Raw genomic sequence first — 17,693 nt, 5'->3', positions numbered from 1 at the left:
ATTTATTAATGAGATGGGCCCATACGTGGCGCATGACCTGGAAGGGGGATGGGATTTTGGGAGGACTACTACAGTAGCCTGGTCTAGTTCCTCGGGCAAGAGACCCCTATGAAGTGCTTCACTGTAGAGGTTGTGAAGATGGACAGCAGTATGTCTCCAAATTTAGAATAATATTCGGGATGGTAGCTGTCAGGACCAGGGGTCTTACCGGGCTTCAGTGCCGAGATAGTCTTGCTGATCTCCTCTTGTGATATAGGCTTGTCTAATGTGCAACTAAGCACTTTTGAAAGGCAGGGGAAATAGATCTCATGCAGAAGGGGGGCATCTCTTTCAATGGTTGGTTTAGGGACAGGTTTATACAAGGTAGTGTAGTATTGGGCAAAGGTAGAGGCGATGTCTACGGGATTGTTATGGATTGTCCCGGCTGCGTCACTTATCTCTGGGACCACCCGTCCTCTTAACAGTCCATGGGCCACTTGGTACAATAGTTTGCTATTTTTATCCCCCCTCTATATATGTGTGCCTGGGAAGCACGCCAAAGCAGCTTCGCTTCCTCAAGCGAGCGGGTCCTAAGCTCCTCCATCACAAGCTCCAGGGCCTGCCCCCGGTACAACCCACCACTCTAGTTCAGCTCTCATTCCAGCAGCAGTGCCCAGGCCTCAAGCTCCATTGTGCACACTTGTTTCTCCTTTTCTATCTGGTGCAGAAGAGCCTTAGCGTGGCCCCAGAAACTCGCCTTTCCCGCTGCCCATAGTGTGACATTGGAATGGACGCTGCTCACATTCTCTTGAAAGTATTGTTCAATTTCAACACGGAGATCGGCCGAGTAGGTTGAGTTCTGTAGAACCCAAGCATTGAGGCGCCATATTGGTCTCCGAGTGGCATCTGGGGATCCAGTAGTCAGGAGCAGCGGTGCATGATAAGAGATACCCCGGGCGAGTATCGTGGGTGAGCAAATGAAGATGAATGGCTGGCATAATGATCATGTCTATGCGTGTGTGTGATGGGCTGCCGAGGTCTGGGTGTATTGCGGGAGCGGGGATGCCAAGTGCGCCAAGTGTTGCATAAACCCAAGTTACGTAACCATTGGTTGAGAAGAGCAGAACGATTGCGTCTGTTCTGTGAGGGGGGTTCCGTAATGTCCAGTTCTAGGTCAAGAACGGCATTCATGTCACACCTATAATGGTGGGGCCCATGGGCATCTGGACGATGATGTCTGTTAGAGTAGTGAGGAATGCTTCCAACCCTGTAGGAGGAGCGTATATGCTAAGAAGGTTAATGGGCTGACCCTCTACCATTCCCGTTAGGGCGATGAACCGCCTGTGGTGGTCTGGCCACGTTCGGTGTACCACCACCGGATAGTTGCGATGGAGGAGTATCGTGACTCCCTTGGCCCCACGCTTGAAGCCCGCATGATGACCCCTGTCGAAGGCATACCAGGCAAGAAATGGTCAGTTAGTGCCCATTAGGTGTGTTTCTTGAAGGAGTAGAATCAACGGACATCGACTTTGTCAATACCGTAGTACAGCAGCCCTTTTGATTTTATCTAAGAGCCCGTTTACATTCCACGATATTATGGTGTATGGAGCTATGGAACTGGGGAATTGAAGAGTGAAACCCAGGAGATCCTCCGAGTGAAGAGTCCCGGAGGACTAGTGACAGGACATATGTTATAGATGTAAGCTTGTGCCTGGATCCAGTACGTGCATGAGTGTCTAGTACCACATACCAAACAACTTAATAAATAAAACATGTTTAACTGAGCATTCCCGAACAATCGCCCCTCCCGCACTTCCCTCCCCAACTGGAGAAGCATCTGTCACCCTTTGATAATTGCTAGAATAACTCCAAAGAAAAGAGGAAAAACTTGAGTGGTATGGAGTGGTGGACTCCTCCAAGAAGCAGGATCTTTATGTCTGTTCCAACCGCTGACTCCAGTTCTTTTTATCTCAAACCCCAATTGTCATTCAGATTAATGGTGACTGGCTTAACCTTTCCCCCTCAGGCTGCGGGGGCGGGTCAGCTAGGTCGGGCTTTGAGGGGTTTCAGCGCAGTGTGGATCCGGGATATTTTGATAGATGCAGGGTTTTTCACCCCCTGCAGTGTGATCGAGTGCGGGAGCATCATCCCTTGCAGTCACCCCAGATCCGTGAGTCAAGGACTGTTCAGAGGGATTCCTCATCCCCAGGTGGAGCAGCCGCTCCTCAGCTGCCCACTCCCATGCTGATTCGGGCGTATCAAAGAAGTGGGTTTTGAGGACCTTGAGGTGGGCAGGGAAAAGGAGCATATATTTTAATTGTAGGGCTTTCAGTTTCTGTTTCACTTGATCGTAAGAGTGTCTTTTTGTTTGGACTTTGCAGGAATAGTCTGAAAAAAATTAGGATCTTCGAGTTTTGGTAATGCACTCCATCAAGACAGCGGGCTTCTGTCAGGATACAGTCACGATCTCGGAAATTAAGGAAGCGGGCTATCAGAGCCCTGGGGGTAGCCCCTGGGGGTGGTCTTGCTGTAAGCACCCTGTGAGCACATTACGCAATGAAGCATGGAAACAGTTTGTCAGAGGGCATCCATGTCTTAAGCCAGGTTTCAAGAAAGTAACCAGTGTGGGCACCCTCTGTTCCTTCTGGAAAACCAATGAAGCACAGATTGTTACATAACTATTGATTTTCTGTGTCTTCTGCCCAGTGCTGCAGTTCGTAGGTATTGGTGAGCAGGCGGTTTGCTTTAGTCTTTAATTCCTGGACTTTATCCTCCACTGTGGAGATGCGTTCTTCAGTTTTGGTGATACGCATTGTGGCATTTTTAAGGTCTTGTATTATTAAAGCAATGTCGACTCTTACATTCCCAATTTTATGTATAACTGCCGTTTGTGAGTACTGGATGGCTTGTAGGATTTTTGCGGTGTCTCCCGCTGCAGTGGTTCCCTTCGCCATGTTCTCCCCGCCCGAGACCCAGGCCCCGGCCAGAGCAGTGTCAAGCCTCTGGGGTAAAAGTGTAGTGTCCTGGAAGCAGTCTATGAGCTTCTGTAGCGATAGTCATTATTCCAATGTCTCAACCCTCGGGCGCTACTAAGTGGCGAAGCCCCAGACAGTAGGTGCTCCAGGCTACCCCAAGTTGGCGTTCTTTTCAGACTATTCCCGTGAGGTTCAGGCCAGGCAGTGCTCCTATGAAAAATTTAAACAGAAACTGAGAGCGTTGTACTTGCTTCTTTTTCCAGCCCGCCTCAAGGTCCTACATGTCGGAAAGGCTTACTTCTTTGAGACTTAAGAATCCACATGGGAGTGGGTGACGGAGAAATGACAGCTCCGAGCACACCCCAGCGCATCCTCTTCTTCCCTGGACTTTAGCTCGCACGCCTGGGGTGTCTGAAGAGGGGTCTGATCACCACAAGCACTCCCATACTGAACCTCGCCAAAGGCTACGAAAGTCCCAACCTGCCTCAAGATTCCTAAGTTCTAGGTCTCCTTCCCTCAATAGGGACTGTTCTTGTTATCCAGTCCAGCTGGAACAGACGCTGCCACCGAGGGGTGAGGGAGAGACTAAGGGGGTCATTACAACATTGGAGGTAAAAGCCGCTTACCGCCATGCAGAAGACCTCCAACACACCGCCGCGGCCGTGGAATTCTGCCACGTTCATTATGTCCCAAAGCCCGGACTCTGCCAAAATCTAGACACCCACACAAGTCCGCCACACCAAAGGTCAGTGATAAACTGGCGATAACAAAACCTCCACCGTCACGCCAACAGGAATACGCCCACACTATCACGACCCACAAATCCACGCGGCGGTCTTTCAACCACGGTAATCCATTGGCGGTACACACCGCCGCGCTCAAAATACACACACACTTACAAAACACTAAAACATTGGACAATTCGAAATACACACACCTGATACACATACACACACCACTCCCACTCACCCAATACAATATAAAACACACATCCACATCACCCACAATCCCCTACGACCACAATTGCGACAGAAGGCCATAGAGAGACACCACCATCCACAAACTCGCATCCACAGGCACTCAACACCATCACCCACATAACATCCACGCACCTCACACAACACACCTCTAAATATCACCCCACACAACACAACACACATCACCCCACACATCACCCACACCACCCCATGGCACCGCAAAGACACCCCAGGTTCTCTGAGGAGGAATTTAGGGTCACGGTGGAGGAGATCATCCAGGTAGAGCCACAGCTATTCGGATCACAGGTGCAGCACACCTCCATAGCCAGGAAGATGGAGCTATGGCGAAGAATCGTGTACAGGGTCAATGCAGTGGGGCAGCAGCCAAGAACTAGGGATGACATCAAGAAGAGGTGGAACGACCTACAGCGGAAGGTGCGTTCCGTGGTCTCAAGACACCACATCGCAGTACAGAGGACTGGCGGCGGACCCCCACCTCCTCCCCCACAACTAACAACATGGGAGGAGCAGGTCTTGGCTATACTGCATCCTGAGGGCCTCGCAGGAGTAGTAGGAGGAATGGACTCTGGTAAGACAAATCATTCCCCCACCCTACCTGCATGCCATCACATACCCCCACCCTCGCCCTCACCCTCATCACTCCAACTCCTCACACATGGTCCAATATCACAAACCACACATCACAAACCCAAGCCCTGCATGCAACACCAAAGCATGGACACCCATCACCAAAGCATGGCCACTGCACATACCCATACACCCCCCTAAACCATTATCACACTAGGTCCTACACAGGACTGCGAGCACTGGGTACACGGTCATCTCCCCATTGCACACCATGGCACACACAGATGCAATAATCATGCTTTTACACCCCTGCAGGACCCCTACCCAACGTCACCGGACAGGAGGGTCCAGATATGTCCACTCCACCCACAGAAGAGGCCCACAGTGATGACAGCACCTCTGTCCAACTGGATCTAGGTGACCAGCCCATATGGGACCTCGGGACAGTCGGTTCCCCTCACACTGGCACAAGCCACTACAGACCTTCCCCCCTCTGAAAAAACCAGCACAGCACCCACCCAGCGGGCCCATACCTCTGTCCCCAGGACACGTCAAGCAGCAGTATGTCCACCACTACAGGGAACCCAGGGTAACCCACCACCCCAACAACACCAGGGACCTGGGGGCAGTGGCAGTGGGCACACGGTTCAGAGGACAGAGGCACAGGAACACAGGGGAACTGGGAGGGCTGCTGTGCGTCAGGGGGAGGACAGGCCTAGGGAACCCACTCTCCACGAGGCCCTCTCCAACATCATGGGAGCCTACCACCATTCCCAGGAGACGATGGCAACGGTACTGGCCAAGTTTCAGGAGACCCAGCGGCTGCAGGAGGAACCGTATTTGGGCTTCAGGGAGGAACTCAAATCCATCAATTCCACCCTGGGCACCATTGTAGGGGTGCTGAAGGAACTCGTCAACACCAGGAGGGACACTGTGGCACAACAAGGGTCCCCTGACACTAGCCTGGACGCTGAACTGCCCACCACCTCCGTCGGCACTAGTGGACAGGAGGCACCGCCCCAGGACCACCACACCAGCACCCCACCCCCTGCAGAGGGAGAACCACCCCACAAATGGTCCCTGAGATCCAGGACAAAGACAGAGAACAATGCCAGGACCCCGCCAAGAAATTAGACCACCCTGATTGTCATCCTTTTGTCCCACCTTGTCACCCTGTCCATTCTTAAACTGCCTCAGCTCCACTTCCTATGCCCCTTTGGACAATGCACATGTGAGACTAATAGACTGGACTATGCCATGGACATTCCTCCACCATCACCCCACACCATTTTACAACCCCCTCCAATATTGAGCACTTAAATAAACACCCTTAAAGCACAAAACAATCAGGAGTCTGTCTGTGATTTCGAAATAGTGTATTAGCAATTACAGTGGCAAAATGCTCATTCAAATGCAATGTCAACATACCTATGTCACACAGCTATAGTCCATGAGGAAACAAAGCAGATGTCACATAGTGGGACCCACATCTGTGAAATCGTAAGGGAAAGTGACAACTCAGTGACCATACACTGGGTGAAAATGACAGACAGTAGAGAGGTAGTGCATTTAAATCAGATGTAGCAGGCAGTGTTGTCTTCTTACCTGCGTCTCACTGGAAGTATTGCAGGATCACCGTGTTCCTGTTGTCAATGTCCTCTTCTTCTGCTTCCTCGTCTTCACTGTCCACAGGCTCCACAGCTGCCACAAGACCTCCATCCGGACCATCCTCCTGCAGAAAAGGCACCTGTCATCGCAAAGCCAAGTTGTGAAGCATACAGCAGGCCACTATGATCTGGCATACCTTGTTTGGTGAGTAGAATAGGGAACCACCTGTCAAATGGAGGCACCGGAACCTGGACTTCAGGAGGCCGAAGGTCCACTCTATAATCCTCCTAGTCTGCCCATGGGCCTCATTGTAGCATTCATCTGCCCTTATCCTGGGATTCCTCACTGGGGTCATTCGCCATGACAGGTTGGGGTAACCAGAGTCACCTGCAAATGGCGAGGGACAACTGTTAGACACAAACAAACTCATGGGGACATCCACAGACCCAGACAACTATTCCCACTGTATTGGGTCCATGTGCTCACCTAATGGCCACACCCGGTGCCTCTGGAGTTGCCCCATCACATAAGGGATGCTGCTATTCCGCAGGATGTAAGCGTCATGCACTGAGCCAGGGAATTTGGCATTAACATGGGAGATGTACTTGTCTGCCAAACACACCATCTGCACATTCATGGAATGGTAACTCTTCCAGTTTCTGTTCACTCCTGCGGGGGGTACCAAAGCCACATGTGTGCCATCAATGGCACCTATGATGTTGGAGATATGTCACAGGGCATAGAAATCACCTTTCACTGTAGGCAAATCCTCCACCTGAGGGAAAACGATGTAGCTCTGCATGTGTTTCAGCAGGGCAGACAACACTCTGGACAACACGTTGGAAAACATAGGCTGGAACATCCCTGATGCTATGGCCACTGTAGTTTGAAAAGACCCAATTGCTAGGAAATGGAGTAATGACAGCACCTATATTTGAGGGGGGATTCCTGTGGGATGGCGGATAGCTGAAATCAGGTATGGCTCCAACTGGGCACACAGTTCCTGGATTGTGGCACGATCAAGCCTGTAGGTGATGATCACATGTTGCTCCTCCATTGTCGACAGGTCCACCAGCGGTCTGTACACCAGAGGATGCCGCCATCTCCTCACATGCGAACAGCGAGCAGAGAGTCAACCAACTCTGAGGTACGTAAACACAGCTTACTCTGAAAATATTAGCAATTCGAAAGTAGCCTGTATGAGTGTTTAGGCAAGGCCTACATATGTATGACACAGTCAAAAATAATGCCATGTGGGCCCATGAAATGGCGGCTGCCTGACCTGTAAAGTAGGACATGGGGATATGAGGTAACTGCGCTGGCGTTGTACACCGTCGCGGTAGGCGGTCGAAGACTGCGGCGCAATCCTGCATTGGTTAACATTGGACCCTATGGGTCCCAGGAGCCAATGACGATGTACGCCGGCGGTGACGGTACGCACCGCCGCGGACGTGACCACCATTTTTTCTGTTTAATCACTTGATACCTGATCTTCGACAGGAGAGGACCTACACTGCAAGTGCTGCTGTTACCTCAGTCTGGAAGAGACAATGGCTTGTGTGTCTGGGGAAAGGCCCCCTGCCTTCAGCACGGAGGAGTTGGAGAAACTCGTGGATGGGGTTCTCCCCGAGTACACGCTACTCTACGGTCCTCAAGACAAACAGGTAAGTACTCTGTGAGCATGCTGTATGGGCATTGCCTGTGTGGAGTGGGGTGGATGAAAGATAGGGGGGGGTGAGAATGAGGCATGCATGAAAAGACAGTGAATGCATGTGCGTCATGGCAAGGGTAGAGATGCGGGCCAATGACTGTGATGGTGCGGGCGGTAATATCTTCTCCTTTTCCCCTATACTATTCCTGTGGGTCAGCCCCCACCAGAAGAAGGACATTTGGCGTGCCATCGCCAAGGAAGTCCGGACCCTGGGGGTCTACCACAGACGGAGCACCCACTGCCGGAAAAGATGGGAGGACATTCGCCGCTGGAGCAAGAAGACGGCGGAGGCCCAGCTGGGGATGGCCTCCCAACGTGGGAGGGGTGCCCGTCGCACCATGATCCCCTTGACGTTCAAGATCCTGGCGGTGGCGTACTCGGAGTTGGATGGGCCCTTGAGGGCATCACAGCAGCAACAAGGGTGTGAGTACACTCTCATTCTGCTGATTCAGCGCGCATTTTAGGTGTCTGGGTACAGTGCCAACTACACCTAGTCAGGCTCCTGTGACATCCATGTGTGCAGAAATCGGCCATAGCTTTGTAACCCATGTACCTGGGATTGAATAGTGGACTCCAAGTGCACAGTGTAGTGCAGGAGGCTTCTGTGTCTGTCGTGTCCGCCAAAGGTAGTGGTGTTGCATGCACTCAGCATGTCTTTCTTCTGTCTCCCCCCCCCTTTTTGTGGTCTCCCTGTTCTTGTGTGCATTAGCATCATCAGGTGGAGGAGCAGTGGCACCGGAGCAGGAGGGAGCTGCATCCCACATGGCCCTGGAGGGCAAAACTACGGAGTCTGAATTCACCAGTGGGACAGAGAGCGAGGGGAGCTCCACGGCGGGGACAGGAGCTGACACCAGCGATACGGACTCCTCCTCTGATGGGAGCTCCCTTGCGGTGGCGGGCCCATCTGTGCCCCCCGCATCTACAGGTACAGCCGCCACCTCTCGACCAGCACCGCCCTCCCAGCAGCCCCTCAGCTTTTGCCCTGTGCCCACTCACCCAGGAGGGTGGACATCACCTTCGCCCCAGGCACCTCAGGCCCTGCCCCAGTCACCCCTGCTGCCCTCAGTGAGGAGGCCATTGACCTCCTCAGGTCCCTCACTGTTTGGCAGTCTACCATTTTGAATGCCATCCAGGGTATTGAGAGGCAGTTCCAACAAACCAATGCATACCTTGAGGGCATTCACTCTGGTCAGTCAGCTCTTCAGCTAGCATTTCAGACTCTGGCCTCAGCCCTGATGGCAGCCATTGTCCCTGTCTCTAGCCTCCCCCCTCCAACTTCCTCGACCCAGACCCACACCCCTGTACCTCAGCCTACCCCAAGCACACCATCAGACCAGCATGCACACACCTCAACACACAAGGGAAGCTCAGGCAAACATAAGCACCACACATCCCAGAGGCACTCACGCAAGCATCAGACCCATGCAGACACACCAACATCCACTCCCTCTACTGTGTCCCCCTCGTCCTCGTCTCCCTCCTCCCTCCCTGCCTCGTCTCCAATCACACCTGCATGAACTACATCCTCAGCCACTACGTCCATCACCAGCACACCCACCACTACACACTGCTCACGTGCAGTCACCACCACCACTACCATTCACACGTCCTCTGTGTCCTCTCCCAGTGTGTCTGTGAGGCCACCTCCGAAGATACACAAACGCAGCCACACACCCACCCAACAGCCATCCACCTCACGACAGCCTCCAGCCCATGCACCTTCACCCAAAGTCAGCAAACGTACACCTCCCACAACCACTACCTCTTCCTCCACTCCCAAACCCCCTCCAGCTACCCGTCCCAGTGTTCCAAAGAAACTTTTCCTGGCCAACCTTGACCTCTTTCCCTCACCTCCCCCACCACTTCAGTCTCATAAGGCCCGACTCTCCAGGTCCCAACCTAGCACCTCAGCCACAACATCGGCAGGACCAGTGGTGCCAGTAGTCACCGGCTTATGGAGTGCACCAGGCAGCAGGGCAGCCACTGTGGCAAGGAGCCAGAGTACGGACAGTCCCCCACCTGTCAAGCATAAAAAGTTGGCCAGTGCCGTGCGGGAGAGGGGAAAGAAATCAGCCACCAAAGCCGCTCCCAGGGGTACAGTTGGGAGTGTGGAGACAGCTGCGACACCATCCAAGCTGGGGAAGAGGCACATTAAAACCGGCAAGTCTGGGAAGATCAGCACGGCGGACAAGACCGCCAGCAGCCTGGTGCCCAGGACAAGACTGCCAGCATCCCCGCTGCCCAAGATAGGACCGGCAGCGGCAGCCCGCTGCCCAAGACAAGAACGCCAGCAGCAGCCCCGCTGCCTAGGACAGGACCGCCAGCAGCCCCGCTGCCCAAGACAGGACTGCCAGCAGCAGCCCCTCTGCCCAGGACAAGACCGCCAGCAGCCCCGCTGCCCGAGACAGGACTGCCAGCAGCAGACCTGCTGCCCAAGACAAGACCGCCAGCAGCAGCCCCGCTGCCCAGGACAAGACCACCAGCACCACCGCAGGACAGTGAGCGCCAATAATTACTACGCTACTGAGGCAGCCACGGGCAGGATGAAGCACTCTGGGCACCAAGCCCCCTCCAGAACCAATGGAGATAGGTATCCACTACCTCTGTCCTTGGCAGGATGAAGCACTCTGGGCACCAAGCCCCCTCCAGAACCAGTGGAGAGTTCCATCCACTACCTCTGTCCTTGGCAGGATGAAGCACTCTGGGCACCAAGCCCCCTCCAGAACCAGTGGAGACTGTTATCCACTTGAGGGACTGTGGCTTTGCACTCCACAGGATTGAACAGTGGGCAACCCACCCACTGTAGAGACTTGAGAGACTGTGGCTTTGCGCTCCCCAGGATTGAACAGTGGGCAACCCACCTACTGTTATCGACTTGAGAGACTGTGGCATTGCACTCCCCAGGATTGAACAGTGGGTAACCCACCCACTGTAGAGACTTGAGAGACTGTGACTTTGCACTCCCCAGGATTGAACAGTGGGCAACCCACCCACTGAAGAGACTTGAGAGACTGTGGCTTTGCACTCCCCAGGATACATCAATGGGCATGGAGCCCCCTCGTGGATCTGGCGTCATGCACTCATCTGGCTGAGGTGCCGCACTTCCCGTCCCCCTGAGGTGCCTGTTTTATTTCTATCTAATGCCCCTGCAGTGTTCTCTCCGTCTTGTTCGGGTATTGAGTGTGGGCCTCGTCCATGCCTTTTGGGCCCGGTGGTCCACGGACTATGATGGTGGAATCCCTTGGACTTGTGTTCTTGGTGTATATAATTGTTCATAGTGTAAATGTGTATATATGTAAATATTTTTGATTACTGCATTTTAATATATTACAGTCATTCGACTAATTCCCTTTTGTCCTTGCATTCTTCCAGGGGGGGTTAGGGGGTGTAACTGTGATGTATCAATATGTATTGGTGTGTGTGTTGTCGTGGGTGAGGGTGGGGGTGTTGCGTATTGCGTGTGTGTCACTGTTTTTTCTCTCCCCTGTGTCGTAGGTGCAGTACTCACTGTGGTCTTCGCCGCCGGCGTTCGTGCTCCTGGTAGAGGAGCAGGAAGATAAAGGCTGGGAGTATCTGAAGTTCCAGTTCCATGGAGTCCTGGTTCCTCATGGGGTGTGTAGAGGTGAGCGTTTTCCCTTCGAAGTCCTGTTTCCGCAGTGTTTTTGTTCGGGGTGAATCCGCCCCGGAAAAGGTGACTGATTGGTGGCTTGTAATTCTGTGGGCGGTACATTGTCTTCCGCCTGTCTGTTGGCGGTTACCGTTGCGTTGTTTGTTTGTACCGCCGTGGCGGTAGGAGTGTTAAAGTGGCTGTCTATGTTGGCGGTTTCCGCCACGGTCGTAATTCCATTTTTTTACCGCTTTAACACCGACCCCCAGGGTTGTAATGACCACCTAAGGGCCTGATTATGACTTTGGCGGACGGTATTACTCTGTCTCAAATGTGACGGATAGCCCCCCTGCCGAATTATGAGTCCATTATTTCCTATGGAACTCGTTATATGGCGGGAGGGATATCTGTCACATTTGGGAAAGAGTAATCCTCTCAGCCAAAGTCATAATCAGTCCCTAAGTTAGACACCACTAATCTAGCTGGTCACGGTTGGTCGGTGCAATGTTTGGACAGGCTAATCAGCATGGGGATTATGAGATCCCATTCCCTGGAGGAGTCCACCACTCCATACTGTCTTTTTCATTTCCTTGTGTGTTATTGTTGGGGATACATTAGAGGGTGACAGATGCTTCTTCAGTTGGGACGGGAAGTATGGGGATGGGGGAGTTGGAGGGTGTTAGTCAATGCACGTTTGTATTGTTGCATTATTGTTTGCTTTGTTCTTTGATGTCACACAGATTCACAATGTTTCTGATTGTTGAGATCCATACATGAGTCCAATTTCACACGGCAGGCCCATCCAGTAGGCTCCAGGCGCCTTCTGCCATACGGACGTCCCAGGGTAGATTTCTTCTTTTCCACACCTCATAGCCCCCTACACCATAATATCGTAAAATGTCAACAGGCTCCTAGATGAAATCATTCTCCTACCTTGCAGCCCAGACATGGAACACGCTACCTCTCAAGTTCAGGCATACCACGTCAATGAAGCAGTTCAGGAATGACGTCAAGACCTGGTTCTTCGACTGAGTAGCATGCCCACAAAGAGCGACTTGAGATCCTAGGGGTGATTAGCCATGATCTCTGATTGATTGATTGAAAGGGCATTGGTGCTGCGCTACATGCAACGGCTTCGCCCCTCCATTCTATTTCTCCAAAAAACACATTTAGTGGGTTCCTCTTGCCCCTTTCTTGCTAGATATGGATTTGGCCGTGTGTATCATGCGGGATTTACGCGAGGCGATGATGGTACATCGGTCGTGGTCTGACTTCCAGGGGAGATTTATTGCCCTGAAGGGCATCATGGACAGTCACCCTATCAACCTACTTAGTGTATACGCCCCTCCCCCTACGACACTTGAGTAATTTTTCGACACAAAAGCTCAGATGCCCTCAGACTTTACCATTATTGGGTGTGATATGAACGTGGTCCTCGACCCAGAATTGGACATTACAGGTCCCCCGTCAGATGTCCACTGCCGGGGATCAATGTATCTTGGTAAATGGGTATTGAGTCTTGGCCTTTGCAACGTATGGTGGACTTGGCATCCCAGTTCCCGCCATTACACCCATACTTCTGTGGCACACCAGACACATGCCCGTATCGACAGTATCTTAATGCCGGCCACTGATCTCCCCTTACTTACCCAAGCCCAGATACTTGCTTGAGGTGTTTCTGATTATGCCACAATACTCCTGACCCCACTCGTAGTCCTATGTGGTGCCTCAATGCATGGTTCCTCCAAAACGACTCCTATTCTACTGGACTCCACAAGGAGATTGAACAGTATTTTCAGGGCAATGAAGGCACAGTCCTGTCTATAATGCCGTAGGTGGCTGGCAAGGCTAAAATCCGTGGCCATGCCAAGGCCCCCTTGCGTCACCGGGAAAAACAGAAACAGGCACACAAAGCACAACTTGAGGCTCAAGAACTTCAATTGGAGCGCAAACTACATGGGGGAAATCCGGAAAGGGATGACCATGCCCTGGTGAGGGAAGAAATCAGGACTCACTCCCTAGAGGAACCAAAACAAATTTGGCACATATTTATGGCTGGGGTGATAACAATAGCAAACCTCTATACTGGCTAGCCAGCAAACCATGGGCAGGGCGGGTGATCCCCAAAGTGGCAGATACAACCGGGACACTCCATACAACCCCCTAAGGCATAGCCTCCACCTCTACCTGCACGGTATTATGCCACCCTTTATACGGCAGTGCCTAGATCCGCCATTGAAGTGAATGCACCACTTCTGAACGAGTTATCCATGTCTCGTCTCCCAGCCTTGGTCAGTCGGATTCTGGATGAAACATTAAGGCTAGAAGAGATCGGTGAAGCAATCATGGTCCTGAAGTCAGGCAGGACACCAGGCCCAGATGGCTATCCCGCTGAGTACTATTCCAAGTTTAGGCTTTGGAAAAGAGACGCCCTTCCCCACGAACTGGACCAGGCAACATTAGTAGCCCTCCCAAAATCTCAGCCTCTCTCTGTATCCTGAGCTGCTCTTGGCCCATCTCACTAATCAAAATATACACCACTGTCTTGGCCACTCGCCTGAAAACAGCCTTGCACCACTTGAATCATCCCGACGAGTGCAGCTTTATGCTGACTCGTAGTCCTGGGCATTGTCTGCAAAGATTACACGTCACATTGGTGCACCGGTATGCGCTCCCCCTCCCCACTGGCCTTATTATTAATAGACTTGGAAAAGTGTTCGACACAGTGGACTGGGGATACCTGGGCCTTGTTCTTCAAAAAGCTGGTATGGGACCTAGGGCCAGATGTAGCAAAGAGATTGCACCTCGCAAATAGCGAAAATCGCCGTTTGCGAGGCGCAAATGCCTCTTTGCTATGTAGAAATGCATTTTGCCAGTCGGATCCGACTCACAAAATGCATTTCCGACTCGCAAATAGGAAGGGGTGTTCACTTCCTATTTGCGACTCGCAACGCTATGCAATTCCATTTGCGACCGCGAAAGCAGTCGCTAATGGAATTGCAGTTACCATCCTGTGACTGGACAAAAAAAATAAAATTCAGAGCAGGCAGTGGTCCAAGGGACCACTACCTGCCCTGAAAAAATCCGAAACAAAAGGTTTCGTTTTTTTTTCAAAGTGCAGCTCGTTTTCCTTTAAGGAAAACGGGCTGCACTTAGAAAAAAAAAACTGCTTTATTTAAAAAGCAGTCACGGACATGGTGGTCTGCTGTCTCCAGCAGGCCACCATCCCCGTGAGTGCCCCTACTCGCAATGGGGTCGCAAACTGCGACCCACCTCATTAATATTAATGAGGTGGGTCTTTGCGACCCCATTGCGAGTTGCAGAAGTTGTCTGAGACACCTTTCTGCATTCCAAATTGCGACTTGCAATTTGCGAGTCGCAGGGACTCGCAAATTGCAAGTCGCAATTTGGAGTTTTTGTACATCTGGCCCTTACTTTCCACTGTTTGGTGCAACTTGTGTACCAAACGCCGACAGCCAGAGTTCTTGTCAACGGGGTACTTTCAGAGGCTTCTTCTAACAGCAGAGGAACAAAACAGGGCTGTCCTTTATCCCCACTCCTCCTCTCCCCAGTCATAGAACCTCTAGTACATTCAATTTGACGGATGCTTTATTTACTGGGTGAAATGGCCGGGGGAGAAGATTGCATTGCCCTCTAATCCGATGATGTGCTTCTTTATTTATCACAGTGAGTAGACCCCGTTGTCTTCATCTTCTGTGCATCTTTGAGGAGGCCTCTGGTCTCAAAATGAACCATAAAAAGTCTCTCCTGGTCCTTCTTTCGGGTTCCTGCCATACTATAGATTGGCAATTGAATACTCCCATCCAGCGCCTTAGCTTCACCTACTTAGGCACTACAGTTGCACTCGATTCCTCTCTGACCTGAGCCCTTAACATCACCCCTCTTAGCCACAAGGCTAAGGCAGATCCTAGGAAATGGCAATCGCTGCCTCTGAACATCATGGGCTGTTTAGCACTTTATAAGATGTTAACCTTGCCCTGCTTCCTTTATATCCTTCAAAACCTCCCCATTCAAGTTTCACGCCACTGGTTCAGAGAAATGGACACAGTCGCTCGCGCCTCCACTGGGATACATGCCAATGCAGTACTTACGAAGGTGGTCTAGGCATGTTCAACTTATAGTTTTATTATTATCTACTCAGGTACTTATCATCAATGAATGGCATATGGGGGGTTGGGACGATCCAGCTTCCCGTTTAGAGCTATTAACAATTTTCATGCATTATGAACATGCTGTACGGTGGTCCCATCCCTAAGACCAGTCCAGAGGTGATGAGCCTGTTCCTTGGTGAATGGTGCTCAGCCCAAAGACACACAGGATGGTGCACCAGATCACTCAACACACTCCTTTATGGCGAGGTACATAGCTGCACCAAGTAGCGATCATAGAAGGTTTCTCATGCTGGGACGCTATAGGCCACACAGTGTTTGGAGATGTCTGAGAAGGTACTCATATGATGCCTTTTCAAAAACTTCAGCAGACATATGCATTGGCCAAAACACAATTCACAAGTTCTCACAGCTGTGATATGCATTGAAGGCACACATTCCTAAGGACACCTCTATACCTGAATTCAGTCCCATTGAGGCTAAGACAATGATGGGGGTGTTAGGCAAAGGGGGTGTATCACAAATATATTGCTCCTTAGAATTAAATGCCTCTCCATCCCTCCAGCCCTTAAGATTCCATTGGGAAGCCTGGATTGGACCAATAGACGAAGAGGACTGGTGGGATGCGCTGATCGCACCTTGTACTATTACAATCTCTTCCAGATTACGCTTAGTACAAGCATATTACTTGCATTGCACCTATCTGACTCCCACCAGACTTTACCGGGCCGGGCTAAGACCTAACCCTCAATGTAATCGGTGTCTCCACTCGCCTGTTGACTTTTTCCACATAGTCTGGTCTTGTCCTGTCATTACACAGAATTGGATGCAAATCTTGACTAAACTTTCCACGGTGTTAGACCTCACTCTAGAGTCCTCCCCACTGACAGTCCATTTAGGGGTGGTGGAGGGTGTTGGGGGCTCTCGGGCGCTAAGAACATTACTGGGCAGTGCATTACTCATAGCGAAAAGGGACATTGCCACACAGTGGGTGACAAGTACTCCTCCTACAATGTCAAGATGGAGGCAGAGGATGGAATGGTGTGCCCAATTGGAACGGCCTGTGTACCAGGCGAGGGGCTGCCCGAAAAAGTATGATAAGGTTTGGTCCAAATGGTTGAGGACTGTATAACCAGAAATATAAAAGTGTTTATCTTGTATTTGGTTTCTGATCTGGTGGGGCTAACTGTTGATTCCTGGTTTGGACAAAGTCGGATTTCAATGGATGTACGAAGTATTGTAATACCACAAGTTAATTTCTTAATCTGCAATGTGACAAGTTATTAGGCAACTAAAACAATAAAGTTGGTTATAAAAAAAAAAACTTCTGAACAACACCTTCCCTAGGTCATGTATCACGTGACCTGGGAGACCTGCGCTGAGTTTTGGTGGAGTACATTCTGTGGGGGTGCTGCACTTCTGGCAACTCTCCAAGTGCTAAACAAATCCATTTCTGTTGGACCTGCTCATCTTGGGGGTACCACAAGAAGCAAGTAGGCCAGTTGTGGGAGCATCCCAGAGGATTTTGCTGTGCAACTGACGTGAAAGCAATGGCTATTTTATAAGCAGGTTTCTCTGCTTTACTTTTGATGCAGCCTTGTGCTGCACTTTTCTTTTTTAATTTCTTTGAATTTCAGGGACTCATGCTAAACAAGCACTGGGTGCTGCTGTGGGATGAGAGCAACGCGGGGATCTCACTCCTGTGTTGCTCCAGCTGGCTCCCATGCTAGCAAGTTTACCACCGTGACACAAACAATTTCATCTTCTGCTCCCTCCGCGGGCAGGTGCTTTGCATTTTCAGCTGCCTACGATGAGTGTGAGCAGGGAGATGAGAAGTCGAGGTGACCCCTTCCCCAGGTATGGGCACAGGCTGGATAACATGTCCTGCTAAGTCTCCAGGGATGGAGTTTCCAGAGCTTTTACAGCGCAGCGGCCCCTGAGGATATAGGGTCCTCCAGAGGCAGAAATAAGTTTAGAGAAAGGGATCACATACATGCCTCTTCTTCCATGGGGGGAATAAAAAGAATTAGTTGTGCCAATCCCAAAGGCTTGGCAATTCCTTTGGGAATCGTCCAAAAGGATGGCGGGGCACCACATCCTTGGTTCTCTGCTCAGTTC

This window comes from Pleurodeles waltl, chromosome 4_1 (assembly GCF_031143425.1).
Source record: "Pleurodeles waltl isolate 20211129_DDA chromosome 4_1, aPleWal1.hap1.20221129, whole genome shotgun sequence".
Taxonomy (NCBI): domain Eukaryota; kingdom Metazoa; phylum Chordata; class Amphibia; order Caudata; family Salamandridae; genus Pleurodeles; species Pleurodeles waltl.
The sequence above is the reverse complement of the archived record's forward strand: the minus strand, read 5'-3'. Positions refer to the sequence as shown.